The sequence below is a fragment of the Halichoerus grypus genome, chromosome 1, assembly GCF_964656455.1.
Source record: "Halichoerus grypus chromosome 1, mHalGry1.hap1.1, whole genome shotgun sequence".
Lineage (NCBI taxonomy): Eukaryota > Metazoa > Chordata > Mammalia > Carnivora > Phocidae > Halichoerus > Halichoerus grypus.
In genome coordinates, this window is record NC_135712.1 from 120,882,929 (window position 1) to 120,896,069 (window position 13,141).

At 39.3% G+C, this 13,141-nt stretch overlaps 1 protein-coding gene across 4 annotated transcripts in view; it reads left to right on the forward strand.

Annotated features, from left to right (window-relative positions):
- PIK3CB (phosphatidylinositol-4,5-bisphosphate 3-kinase catalytic subunit beta) overlaps window positions 1-13,141 on the forward strand; it is a 195,992-nt gene that overhangs the window by 29,967 nt on the left and 152,884 nt on the right. For 2 of the 4 annotated variants that reach the window (XM_036092139.2, XM_036092140.2), the window contains exon 2: window positions 11,580-11,685. The exons of the other annotated variants lie outside the window; for them this stretch is intronic. The gene's annotated coding sequence lies outside the window, so the exon portion shown is untranslated. The remainder of the gene's footprint in view (window positions 1-11,579; window positions 11,686-13,141) is intronic. 4 annotated transcript variants of the gene reach the window in all.

The following is a 13,141-nucleotide window of genomic DNA, read 5'->3' on the forward strand; positions in this document are numbered from 1 at the left end:
GATGCAAGGTTGAAGGCTCATGGTTCATGGCTTAAAGGAACTTTAAGATAAAGACAGACAAATGAACAGATAATTCTGATGCCTTGTGGTAAGTGCAAATGATAGAGCCTAGCAGGGTATTGTAGGAGTACAGAATGGAGCAGTAGTTTTCAAAGTATGGGGACACCCTGGTGGTCCCTGAGCTTATAACAGATCTGTAAGGTCAAAACTGTTTTCATAACTTAAGACATTATTTGCTAGTATTGCTCTCATTCACTTACAAAATATGAAAGAGTTTTCAAGAGGCAGTATAACTTGTGGTATCGCAATAGATTGAATACAGAAGCAGAAATGAGAATCTGGCTGTCGTCATCATCGTCTTTATTTATTTATTTATTTTATTATTTTTAAAAGATTTTATTTATTTATTTGAGAGAGAGAACATGAGAGAGAACACAAGTGGAGGGGAGGGGCAGAGGGAGAGGGAGAAGCAGACGCCCTGCTGAGTAGGGAGCCCCGTGTGGGACTCAATCCCAGGACCCTGTGATCATGACCTGAGCAGAAGGCAGATGTTTAACTGATTCTGCCACCCAGGTGCCCTTATTTATTTGAGAGAGAGAGAGAGAGCGAGAGAGAGAGCAGGAGTGGGAGGGGCAGAGGGAGAGGGAGAGAGAATCTCAAGCAAATTCCACACTGAGTGCAGAGCCTGATGTGGGGCCTGATGCGGGGCCTGATGTGGGGCCTGATCTCATGTCCATGAGGTCATGCCCTGAGCCAAAACCGAGGCACCCCTAGCTGTCTTCTATTAAGCCAGACATTAGGAGATTTGCAGAAATATAAAGCTGTATTACTGTTCTTACTAAAAGTTTTATTTTGAAAAATGTTTTTTAAAGCTAAAATATGTTTAAAAATAAACTTTTTTTAAAGCTTTTATTTATTACTCATTTTGAGAGAGAGAGAGAGAGTGAGCACGAGCAGGGGAAGGAGAAGAGGCAGAGATAGAGAATCTCAAGCCGACTCTATGCTGAGCGCAGAGCCCAGCGCGGGGCTCCGTCTCATGACCCTGAGAGCATGACCTGAGCTGAAATTAAAAGTCGACGCTTAACTGACTGAGCCACCCAGACGCCCCTAAAACTAAAATGTTTTAAGTAAACGTTTAATAGGCTTATTTTTTTTTTTTTTTAAGATTTTATTTATTTGACAGAGAGAGACACAGAGAGAGAGGGAACACAAGCAGGGGGAGTGGGAGAGGGAGAAGCAGGCTTCCCGCTGAGCAGGGAGCCCGATGTGGGCTCGATCCCAGGATCCTGGGATCATGAGCTGAGCCGAAGGCAGACGCTTAACGACTGAGCCACCCAGGCGCCCCTGTTTAATAGGCTTATTAACTTTTACATGGTAAATATTTTAAAATCCTCAGTTTTAACTTCAAATTCCGCAAATGTTGATATAACTTACATAGACAAGAGCTTTTGAGTTCTCAGTAATATGTTTTTTAAGATTTTATTTTTTGGGGGTGCCTCGGTGGCTCAGTTGGTTAACTGTCCAACTCTTGAGTTCAGCTCAGGTCATGATCTCAGGGTTGTGAGATTGAGCCCTGTGTTGGGCTCCACATTGGGCTTCATAGTTCGAGCCCCACATTGAGTGTGGAGATTACTTAAAAGTAAAATCTTTTTTTTTTAATTTTTAATTTTTTTTTTTTATTTGACAGAGACACAGCGAGAGAGGGAACACAAGCAGGGGGAGTGGGAGAGGGAGAAGCAGGCTTCCCGCCGAGCAGGGAGCCCGATGTGGGGCTCGATCCCAGGACCCTGGGATCCTGACCTGAGCTGAAGGCAGACGCTTAACGACTGAGCCACCTAGGCTCCCCTTAAAAATAAAATCTTAGGGCGCCTGGGTGGCTCAGTTGGTTAAGCAACTGCCTTCGGCTCAGGTCATGATCCTGGAGTCCCGGGATCGAGTCCCGCATCGGACTCCCTGCTCAGCGGGGAGTCTGCTTCTCCCTCTGATCCTCCCCCTCTCATGCTCTGTCTCCCATTCTCTCTCTCAGATAAATTAAAAAAAAAAAAAAAAAAATCTTAAAAAAAAACCCAAAAAACTATCTTTCCCTCTTTTCCAGTGGAAGAAACAAAAATATAAATAATAAATGAGAATTGCAAGTACTAATTAACAAGTATTATGACGGTGATAAAGTAGTAGAAAATGACCCAGGTTATATCTTAACTGTGTTTATACACATAAAATCTCTTAGAAGAGGTAACTTTTGGTTGAGACATGAATGTTAGAAGGTGACAGATGACCTGGGGCAGAACATTTGAAGCTGAAAGCACAGCAAGTATAAAAAAGCCCTAAGTAGGGGCGCCTGGGTGGCTCAGTTGGTTAAACGACTGCCTTTGGCTCAGGTCATGATCCATGGAGTCCCTGGATCAAGTCCTGCACTGGGCTCCCTGCTCGGCAGGGAGTCTGCTTCTCCCTCTGACCCTCCCCCCTCTCATGTGCTCTCTCTCATTCTCTCTCTCTCAAATAAATAAATTAAAAAAAAAAAAAAAAAAAAAAAGCCCTAAGTAAGGAAAAAGTGTGGGGAGGAATGGAAAGCAAACCAGTATGGCTAAAGAGTAGTTAATGAGAAAGAGAGTGGAAGATGAGGGCAGAGGTAGACAGATAAGAGATCATGTAGGGTTTCTGTAGGTCATAGGTGCAACTCAGGTAAGGTTACAAGGGGATGCTTTTGGAAGGTTTTAAGCAAAGAATTGGGAGTTACCTGATTTATGCTCTACAAAGTACATTTTGGGTTCCTCGGGCACAGCTGAATTGTAGAGAGGCTAGAGTAGCGGCAGAGAGACTGATTAGGAGGGTTTTGCAGCAAAACAGCCAAGAAATACTAAGGATGACTTAGACTGAGGCTGTGTCAGGAACAGTGGTAGTGTTGAGTGAGTTTGGTATGTTTTGGAGGTAGAGCCAGTTTTTTTGTTTGTTTTTGGTTTGTCTGAGATGGTGTTTGAGGGGGAGCAGAACAGAGGATGTCAATAGTTTACATTGTAGCATTGTAAAAATATGGGAAACAATATAAATACCCATCAACAGTGGTAATTCCACACAATGGAGTACAGTGCAGATGTAAGAAGAGAATGTGAAAGAGCTCTGTGAATGGATACAAAGTAATTTCTAGGACATACTGTTAATGGAAAAAAGCATGTTGCCTTTTATGTAAGAAAAGAGGGAAATAAGAATATAGATAAGTATTTGCACATTTGTGCAAAAATATATACAAGGAAGGTAATCCAGAAACTAATGAGATTGGTTTCTTATAGGATTTGGGTGGGAACATTGTGGAAAGGAAGGGGATGGGAATGAAAGTAGTAGGGATGGAGAGAGGGGTGCTTTTGTGAACGTATCTTTTTGTGTAGGCCTGACTTTGGAACCATATTAATGTTTCACATAATCAAAAATAAATACTTAAAATCTATCAGGATGGGAAGGAAGAAACCCAAATGAAATAAAAACACAAACAAATGAGCCTAATTGGATTTCTAATAAATAACAACCACGTTGAAGGGAGAAGAGGGCTGTGTGGGTGGCTCAGTCAGTTAAGCAGCTGCCTTCGTACTGGGATCATTGAGCCCCGTTGTTGGGGCTCCTTGCTCAGCGGGGAGCCTGCTTCTCCCTCTGCCCCGATTGTGCTCTCTCTCTGACTCTCTCTCTCTGTCAAATAAATAAAATCTTTTTTTTTAAAAAAAGGGAGAATAAAAAAACCAATTAACGACACAGAATTTTGACTATAAACCCCAAGCTCAAAACAAAAAATCTGTAAACAAATACTGAGCTATTGTTATTAGAATTGTTTTTTGTTTGAATTAGGAATTCCGTACTACCTTATATACTTTAGGAGTAAGTGAGTTTACCAATATATTGAAGATAGAGATTTATCACTGTGGTAAAGAGAGTTGTAAATATGGCTTGAATGACATTGTGATTGGATTAGAATCTGAGATCAGTATGAATTACTGGTCTTTTTAGATAGACACAGAAATAAATATAGATGTGTGTATGCATGGATCAGTATACAGGCATTTGTTTCCTAGTTCTTTCTGTCTGCTGTTCATTCTCTGACAAAATAGAAAGCTCTGTTGAGTTCCTGGATTTGGAGGACAGGTTCATAGTTAACTAGGATGTATTTAACAGGCATCCTTAAAATTTGCTTTTCTCCTTAGTTCCTAGTTTTCACCAGTATTTGATAAAATTTGAAAACATGCTGAATGATAAACACCTGCCATATAGTTCTTGGGTATATATGAATAGTTGATTATTCTAGTCTCTGCTTACTCTTCCTCAGGCCACTGGGGACAGCCCAAATGGAAAGCTTGTATAAGTTAGTGTTTAAGATACTGTGTGGAGAAATGTCTGATCCCTATAGTCCTGGCTACCTTAGAAGATGCTGTGTGTATGTATATATATATATATATATATTTTTTTTTTTTTTTTTTTAAAGATTTTATTTATTTATTTGACAGAGAGACATGGCCAGAGAGGGAACACAAGCAGGGGGAGTAGGAGAGGGAGAAGCAGGCTTCCTGAGGAGCAGGGAGCCCAATGTAGGGCTCGATCCCAGGACCCTGGGATCATGACCTGAGCCGAAGGCAGACACCCAACGACTGAGCCACCCAGGTGCCCCTAACTCATAATTTCTTAAAAAAAAAAAATAAAAGTCATAAAATTTAGCACTCCATCAACTGTGTTTTGATTAGCTTTGAATAGACACACTTTTTTTTTTTTTTTAAAGATTTTATTTATTCATTTGACAGAGAGAGAGTAGCAAGAGCAGGAACACAAGCGGGGGAGTGGGAGAGAGAGAAGCAGGCTTCCCGCAGAGCAGGGAGCCTGATGTGGGGCTTGATCCCAGGACCCTGGGATCATGACCTGAGCCGAAGGCAGATGCTTAACGACTGAGTCACCCAGGTACCCCAACACACATTTTTTTTTAAAGGTTTTAATTTATTGGAGAGAGAAAGCACGCGTGGGGGCAGAGGGAGAGGGAGAAGCAGACTCCCCTGCTGAGCTGGGAGCCCGATGTGGGGCTCAATCCCAGGACCCTGAGATCATGACCCAAGCCAAAGGCAGATGCTCAACCAGCTGAGCCACCGAGGTGCCCTGAGACACACGTATTTTTGAAATAGTTTTATGCAACATTCATGAAGTGATTGAGATAATATTTTCAATTGTTTCATATTAATGTAAGATATTAGTAATTTCAGTAAGGTAGAGTGTTATTGGAGTTGCTGTTTCCTTCAAAGCAGGGACTGAATGAAGTAAAATGCCTTTGGGTCTAAGAGAACATTAAGTGGGATTTCAACCATGCTCACAGTTTGCCTACATGTGTAGTTTCTTTAATTCATTTAGTGAGCCCTTTTGATTACCTGCCATTTGTAAACGCACTTTGCTAAGTACTTGGATTATAAATATGAATATGACTCTCTCCTTGTCCTGAGGTTCACAGTCCAATAGGGAAGATAAGCAAACTGATATTTGTAATGTAATGATTTAAAGCTAATAATAAACTGACACAGGTCACAGCAGGATCCCATGGAAGTGAGCCTTGGGGAATTAGGAAGGGCTCTAGAGAAAAATGTCACCTGAATTGGTACAGGTGCATAGGAGTTGGCCTGATGGACAGGGTGCTGGAATGAGCAGCATCTTAATAGATACCATAGTGTTTTGCACTTTAGGTAAATGAGTAGTGTATGAAATAATTTCTTAAGTAGGATAATTCATGATAGGGGTTATCTCATTCTGTAGTCTCATTTGGTTGGCAAATTCTGGATGGCTTCATTTTGTGGGTTCCCTTATTTATTAGACCATGACTTAGTTGTTGGGGTGAATTGCTGGTGAGTAGAAAAGACTAACCTCTGGACTCATAAGTGAGAACCCTTAGGTGAGGCTTTTGTTCTGAAGAGACTGGAGAAATTGTGTGTGTGTGTGTGTGTGTGTGTGTAACTAAGGGAGAAGAGGTTGACCTTAAACCTAAGAGAAGCAAATGGAATTATAGAGAAAATATCTTTAGAAGACTAAGTTTTAGGGATCTTGGACTGATGACTTAAGCCAGATGGACATAGTCATACTATAGATTTCAGTGAGATAGATGGGCAGTGCTGAGGTCTCAGTTACAGAGATGGTAAAAGAATAGTTCTTGTCATATATGTATGTTGATAGTATTTGGACCCTATTTTGGTTTATTAGTTTAGTGATCTATTTAGTAGTAATTCCTGTGGGATTAAAAACTTTTTAAACATAAAAATGTTAGGGGGCGCCTGGGTGGCTCAGTCGTTAAGCGTGTGCCTTCGGCTCAGGTCATGATTCCAGGTCCTGGGATCGAGCCCCGCATCGGGCTCCCTGCTCAGCGGGAAGCCTGCTTCTCCCTCTCCCACTCCCCCTGCTTGTGTTCCCTCTCTCACTGTGTCTCTCTCTGTGTCAAATAAATAAATAAAAATCTAAAAAAAAAAAAAAAACATAAAAAAGTTAGGGACTCCTGGGTGGCTCAGTCAGTTAAGTATCTGCCTTCGGCTCAGGTCATGATCTCAGGGTCCTGTGATCGAGCCCCACATCGGTCTCCTTGCTCAGCAGGAAGTCTGCTTCTCCCTCTGCCCCTCCCCCCCTTGTTCTCTCTTGCTCTCTCTCAAATAAATAAAACAAAGCAAAAATTTAAAATAAACGTAAAAAAGTTAAACAATGTAAACCTTCCCACCCCTAGCCCTCAGTCATCCTGTTCTTGTTTTTACCCCATTCCTCCAGTGCATTTACCCCACCCAGGAAACTTTTTATTAGTTTATGTATTCTTCTAGAGTTTCTTTATGTAAATAAAGAAAATGAAAATACAGATTCTTATTTCTTTCTATCTCCACTGTCCAAAACCCACCAAAGCCAGCATATTATCCCTATTCTGCAAATTGGTCTTCCCATCCTTCCCTTTACATACTGTGTTTCTTAACAATGGAAATCTTCACAGAAGATTTTCCATAGAGTATGTATAATTTTATTTTATTTTATTTTCTTCTTATTTTTTTAGTTTGTATGGTTTCCTTTTGGATACTTTATTTAACCAGTTCTCTGTTGGTAGACATTTGGGTTGTTTCTAGTTTTTAAAAAAATTTTTTTTAAAGATTCCATTTATTTATTTGAGAGAGAGAAAGAAAGTGCAAGCACGGGGTGGGGAGGGGGGTGGCAAGGAGCAGAGGGAAAGGGATAAGCAGACTGCACTCTTGAGTGTGGAGCGCAGTGCAGGGCTCCATCCCACAACCCTGAGATCATGACCTGATCTGAAATCTAGTTGGTCGCTTAACGGACTGAGCCACCCAGGCACCCCGGGTTGTTTACAGTTTTTTATTATTATAACAGTGTTGTAGTGACTTACCTTGTATATGTCATTTTGTCCATAAGCAAGTATAAAATTATGGAATCAATTCAGATGCGGTATTACTAATCAGAGGCCATATATCTTTGTAATTTTGATAGGTAGTGCCAAAATGCCCTCATGTTTGGACCCAGACTCTCACACTGATTATAAGGACTAATGTGTATTTCTTTCTTGCAAGCTTATTCGGATTTAATTGACATACAACATTGTGTAAGTTTAAGGTGTACAATGTGATGATTTGACATACGTATATATAGCAAAATATTTACCACAGTTAAGGCTAGTTACTACATCTTTCACATAATTCACATAATTACCATTTTGTTGTTATGGTGGATAATAGGCATTTTTTTTTTTTTTTAAAGATTTTGTTTGTTTATTTGAGAGAGAGAATGAGCACAACCAAGACCGGAGCCGAAGGCAGATGCTTAATCAACTGAGCCACCCAGGCACCCTGATAATAGGCATTTCTTCACAGCCTTGACAAGAAAGTACCTTGGCAGAGTGCCTGGGTGGCGCAGTTGGTTGAGCGTCGGACTCTTGGACTCTTGTTTTCGGCTCAGGTGGTGATCTCAGGGTCCTCCGATTGAGCTCCCTGTCGCGCTCCATGCTCCACATGCAGTCTGCTTGAAATTCTTTATCCCTGTCCCTCTGCTCCTCCCTCTCCCCCCCACCCCCCGCATGCACCCTAGAGCTCTCTCTCTCTCTAAAATAAATAAATAAATCTTTAGAAAGTACCTTGGCAAACAGGGACTTTTGCTAAACTGATATGTGGAAAATGGTGTCTCTGTAGTTTTATTTCTCATTCTAGTAAATATCTTTTGGTGAAATGTGTACATAGTTCTTTTGGATGAATAATCTATGATTGGAATTCCTATGTCATAGGGTATGTGAATTTCCATTGCTCCACATTCTCAGCAAGCCTGGGTATTCTTAGTTTCTTTAAATTTTACTTATTTTGGTGGCTACAAAGTATCTTATTGTGGTTTTAATTTTTATTTTTATCCTCTAATGAGAGTGTCCATTTTTTCCCTATGCTTGTGGCTATATTGGTTTTTTGAAAACTTTATTTTAAAAAACCCTGAATATATAATCTCCATTTGTTAAACAAAAAGAAAGAAAAACAGACAAACACTCTTACACTAGCAATCTTAATCTGGTTCTTTACTGGGTACTAGGTATTAAAGAATATTTTTGACTCTTCTAATTGCATTTTGTAAAAAAAAAAAATGTGGTAGAAATTACATTACTTTATCCTTTGATGTAGGGCTAGGACTTTGTGCTAGTATGTGAGGAGTACTCTGAGTTCAGTAAGAAGAAGGTGAAGTGGAGAGAGATGAATACTTACACCATGAAATGATTTTTGAATTTACCTGGTTTTGCTTGCTTATTTGTGGGTGGAGATTGGGAGGTTGAAATCACTGTTACTTAAATAGAATAGTTTAGCCAGCTCTTAAATTATAATATAACTTGCATGATTGAGGCATAGTATCTTTTTTGTTTCTGTTTTTGTAGAAAAGTACTTTTACTTGAACAAGGACTAGAGATAGACTCTGTATAGGGGTTTTTGTTTGTTTATATGCCATTCTCAGTGCTTGGATAAGCTTTTGAAATCTTCCCCCACATCTTTTTAAAGTTTAATGGATGTTTATTGTTTGTCCAGAATTTTCTCCTTTCTGTGAAAGTGGATCTTCATGTGTAAAGTTATTAATAACATTGTTTTTACCTAAAGTTTTAGTAGGAATTTTAAGAGTAAATTTTTTTTTAAAGATTTTATTTATTTATTAGAGAGAGAGCAAGAGCACCAGCAGGGGGAAGGGCAAAGGGAGAAGCTGACTCCCCCCTAGACATCATTTTTTGGTAGTTTTAGGTTCACAATAAATTGAGTAGGAAGTACAGAGAGTTCTCTTATATCCCTGCCCCCACATGCATAGCCTCCCTGACTGTCAACATCCTGCACCAACAAATTGTGGTTATTTTTGAATTGACCGATTCCCTTACTTTTGGAAAAGTAAGCAGTTTGATATATTTTAACATTGTCTAAAGTCTGTTTTATAACATTCTTCTCATTTTAAAAAGAGTATTATTGACCTTATTACAAAAACAAACCAAGGCGAGAATTAAATTACTTCCTTTCTAACAGAATTTTATTTTGAAGATACAAAATGAAAAAAATATTCAACCTTTATAGAACAATTACGCTCTCCTTTAATTCTTACTAATTTTATGAAACTTGAAGATTAAGTCTTTTCTCCCTTCTTTTACATCTTTAAATGTTAAAATGTTCTAACCAGATGCTTGGAATTTTTTATTAAAATTTCTAAAAAATTAAAATTATTAAAATTTCTGAATTTTTAATTAAACTTAAAATCCCCTCCGGAGGGGCGCCTGGGTGGCTCAGTCAGTTAATTAAGCGCCTGCCTTCAGCTCAGGTCATGATCCCAGGGTTCTGTAATCAAGCCCCGAGTGTGGCTCCCTGCTCTGCGGAGCCTGCTTTTCCCTCTCCTCCCCGCTTGTGCTCTCTCTAGCCATCTCTGTCTCCCTCTCTCAAATAAATAAATAAAACCTTAAAAAAAAGATACTAAAAATTTTATTTATTCATTTGAGAGACAGAGCATGAGTGAGGGGAGGGGCAGAAGGAGAGGGGAGAGACAAGCAGACACCCCACCCAGCACAGAGCCTGAGCCTGATGTGGTGCTCGATTCCAGGACCCTGGGATCACAACCTGAGTCAAAGTCAGAGGCTTAACCCACTGAGCCACTCAGGCACCCCATGGCCCTGCTTTTTAATTTTGCACTGGGCCTCCAAATTATGTAGCCAGTTGTGGCTACATAATATAAAGCCTAGTAAGTAATGAGGAAAACGCAACCCAATAAAAATGGCCAAAACTGTGAACAAAGGAATGCAGAAAGGAACATAGATATTAATAAACATGTGAAAAGGTCTTCAACCTCATTAAGTAATACAGACTGAAATCATGGTGTAAGTTCTATATTGCCTCAAATTAAGAAATCTGAATTTACCAGGTATTGGGGAGGATTGTGTCATCAGTTTACATACTGCTGCTGAGTTGGTAGAGTGATATAATTGGAAGACAGTTTGGCATTTTTGGTAAAGTTGGGAATTTACATGTCCTATAACCCACCAATTCCACTTCTAGGTTTAAAGCATACCCTAAAGATGGGGCGCCTGGGTGGCTCAGTCGTTAAGCATCTGCCTTCTACTCAGGTCATGATCCCAGGGTGCTGGGATTGAGCCCTGCATCGGGCTCCCTGCTCCGCGGGAAGCCTGCTTCTCCCTCTCCCACTCTCCCTGCTTGTGTTCCCTCTCTTGCTGTCTCTCTCTGTCAAATAAATAAATAAAATCTAAAAAAAAAAAAAGCATACCGTAAAGAAATTCTTGTTCATGTGCACCTGGAGACTTGTATAATAATGTTGATAAAAGCAAAAAACTTTAAACCATCTTAAGTGCTTGAAAACAGAATAAATACATTGTGGCGTATTTACATAATGAAACACTCTAGAGCAATTAAAAAGTAACATGGATAAAGCTTAGAAAAATATTTGAGTGACAAAATTCACATCCCTGAAGACTTCATCAGCATATGAATTTATCAAGCTGAAAAAGGGAGCCAGGGATACAAAGCTAAACAAAACATTATTTAGGGATATATACATGTGTGACAAAGTTCTGTTTTAAACAGTAATGGAATAATTATTCAGGGTAAAGGTTGGGATGAGAGGAGCATGTAGGTAGATGTAATGTTATTGGTGTTCTTCTGTGGGATGGTGATTTATAGTGTTCATCTTACGTTTGCTTGCATGCATCTTTCCATATATTGTGTGTGTTTCAAATACTAGAGAAGGGGGGAAGATGAAATAAGCTATCCATAGTTAGTAGCTTATGATGTAGATAGAGGAATAGGTTGAGAAGTTGAAAGAAAATTAGCATGTTACAGAAAAGAGGTTTCAAAAAGGTGATCTGAATGAGAGGATTTAGGTAGTTGTATAGGGTGTCTACTTAGTTCCCTTCTTGTTCTAATGCTCTACAATTTTATATTGTAGTTCATATGTTTTTTATGTTTTTCCCCATATTTAAAAATAGTTATAAACAATCATGTCATACAAGTAATAAATTTATTTTTAATTTAGCTCATTTAGGTGTTAATACCTTTTATCTTCACCCTTTTTTGTAGTGTGTCTTCTAATTTGAAAGTCTTCCACGAAAACTTCAGTTTAAAAAAATAAGTAATGTCATCATCTGATATCTTAAAAGACTGAAATGGGGGCTATCATTTTGAGGTAAGTATCCAATTTTGTATCTTTAATTACTTACGTTCATTTTCCAGAAGTTGAAAAATAGAAGGAAAATGGGAATATTAGTTAGGTTCTAAATCTTTTTTTTTTTTTTTTAAAGATTTTATTTATTTATTTGAGAGAGAGAATGAGATAGAGCATGAGGGGGGGAGGGTCAGAGAGAGAAGCAGACTCCCCGCCGAGCAGGGAGCCCAATGTGGGACTCGATCCCGGGACTCCAGGATCATGACCTGAGCCGAAGGCAGTCGCTTAACCAACTGAGCCACCCAGGCGTCCCATTAAATCTTTTTTTTTTTTTTTAAGATTTTATTTTTAGGTAATCTCTACTCCCAACATGGGGTTTGAACTCATGACCCTGAGATCAAGAATTGAATGCTCTTCTGACTGAGCAAGCCAGGCACCCCTAGATTCTAAATCTTTTAGTTAATCTCTGTTAGAAAGGTAGAAATCCTAGGCGTTGTTTTAAAATAGTCTGATGGTTAGGATTATGTTTATCCCATTGTTAACAGAGCTTCATGAAGGACGGAGGAGGGGATAGTATTGTTGAAAGCTGTTTAGAGAGGTTAATTGAAAACTGAAGCTTTTTGGACCTTTTTCCGAGTTGGTAGTTAGGAGGTTATTGTTTGCCCCTTTCAAGACAGTGTTTGTGGCTGAAAATAAGTTTGCAGTAAAAGAGTGAAGAGGAGGTGATAAAGTGAATATTTCATCTCGAATTCATTTATTAAATCAGTAGGTAGAATGTACTTAGGATGCAGCAATCATTTTCCTAAGTACTGGAGTTCTAGTTAGCATGACCATATATCCTGGTTTAAACCTCTTGTAGATCAATTAATGCCAAACTTTTCCCCCTAGCTTTGAGATATAATTGGCATATATCATTCTGTAATCGCCCAACTTTTCTTGCTCTGTACTTTTTTATCCCCATGAGTTAGTTTTTATCTTTTTTTTTTAAAGATTTTATTTATTTATTTGTCAGAGAGAGAGAGAGAGAGAGAGCATAAGCAGGGGGAGCAGCACGCAGGGGGAGAAGCAGGCTCCCCATTGAGCAGGGAGCCCAGTGCAGAATTCGATCCTACGACCCTGGGATCATGACCCAACTGGAAGGCAGATGCTTAACCAACTGAGCCACCCAGGCGTCCCAGTTTTTATCTTTTTAAAATTTTTATTGGTCTTTACTATTTTTATTTTTTTTTTAAGTAATCTCTATGCCCATCATGGGGCTTGAACTCACAATCCTAAGATCAAGAGTTGCATGCACCCTGCCACTACCCTCCCCTTTGGCCACCCTCAGTTCTATATTTAGGGGTCTGTTTCTTTGTTTATTTGCTTGTTTTGTTTTTAGATTCCACATGTAAGTGAAATCATAAGGTATTTGCCTTTGACTTATATCACTTAGCATAATATCCTGTAGGTCCATCCATGTTGTCATGAATGGCAAGAT